The following is a 1,439-nucleotide window of genomic DNA, read 5'->3' on the forward strand; positions in this document are numbered from 1 at the left end:
CGAACTTTAGCAAAATTACCAATGCTAGTTCAAAACGGGTTTTGTAATTCGAATTGGCTTGGCGTATCGCCGAAAACCACCATGTGCACTAATTTGCATATTGTGCTGTATACCGCTTAATTTTAATTTACAATGAACGATGAGAACTGTCAATTTTTGTTCTTTACTTGTTTGCAACGGCGTTTACCAGAGCCAAACAAAAGAGAAAATAATTTAGACATTACGCGATTTTGCTGCCTGTAAAATACATTTACTTGCATTCCTCGAAATGACTAAGGGGCCTACTTTAGTGATGAAGCTGTACTTAGATAGAGTACGTTTACCCAGCATTTGTTATTCCAAATAAACTTTCAATTGAATAAACTCTCAAAAGGGGTTCTTTGCTTTGAGAATGACTTCAGAGATCGACCAGAAGACAGAAGGGTACGAGGGATCAGAATAAAAGCTGAGCCGGGAAGTTCTATAAATACTGCAAGTTTTCCACAGCGCTTTTCTGATTCTCTAAGTTTTTATTTAATCATTCTTGTAAAAGTTTGTCATATTGAAAACGGCAAAGACCTGCGGTTTGTGCAAAATTTCTACTGGGAACTAAGCAACTAAAAGCTGTTTTTCTATCATTTGTCCTGCATTGTTGTTTTACTAAAGACAGAGAAGGGTCGGCGATGTTTATACAGAAAACCCAATGATCTCTTTCGTGCGATTACGTCCGGTAATACCAGCTGCACGCAAAAATAGAAAGCGAACTAAGACAATTACTTGTCCAAAATAAACTTGTCAATCACAATTTACAAATGAAGCATGCAACTTAAGGCAAAAAGAGAGTTAAAGATAGATTAGAAGTTTGAAGTCGACGAGAACTATTTCTGCTTTTTCATCAGTGCCACGATCATTCGAATAGACACTGAAACGTTTTACACGCGTTCGAGAAATTATGTGCTTCGGTCCACAAAATCAAGGCGTTGTTTGCTCTTTAATTAGTTGGCCATTGGTTTTTAGTTGTTTGCTTAACTTATTACTGATGTAGTGGTTTCTTTCTGGTTTCAATCTGTGATTGGTGGAGCAAAATGTGGACAATTCGTTTGTCAGGGAGCTTTCGGAATTTTTGACTTGCGGATTTGGCCATAGACTTACCCTAAATCACAGTTACTGAAAGATAACCGTTTTAAAATGGGTGCTTAGACTTAAATACTCTTTATCAGCGCTATTTGAAATGGGTGCTTAGACTTAAAGACTGTTTATGAGCGCTATTTGTAGGCATTCTGCAGTTGGCAGTCATACACATTATAATTAGTTTTGATGGTGGTATTTTTGGAGTCTGTGGTTCTTTCGGATCGGGTCTCCTTTGCGGGTTACTTTTTTTCCTTTCGCTGTTGTGCCTTTCCGTGTTCGGTTTTAAGGCAAAAGATGTCTGGGAGTGATTCTGATTCCCTAAGAGTGTC

General features: G+C 37.9%; 1 protein-coding gene across 1 annotated transcript in view; it reads right to left on the reverse strand.

Annotated features, from left to right (window-relative positions):
• Positions 1-91, reverse strand: part of LOC138032267 (uncharacterized) — an 8,985-nt gene extending 8,894 nt beyond the window's left edge. The window contains exon 1 of the mRNA XM_068879902.1: positions 1-91. This exon is cut by the window's left edge and continues 480 nt beyond it. The gene's annotated coding sequence lies outside the window, so the exon portion shown is untranslated.
• Positions 92-1,439: the final 1,348 nt, after the last annotated feature.

This window comes from Montipora capricornis, chromosome 14 (genome assembly GCF_036669925.1).
Source record: "Montipora capricornis isolate CH-2021 chromosome 14, ASM3666992v2, whole genome shotgun sequence".
Classification (NCBI taxonomy): Eukaryota; Metazoa; Cnidaria; class Anthozoa; order Scleractinia; family Acroporidae; genus Montipora; species Montipora capricornis.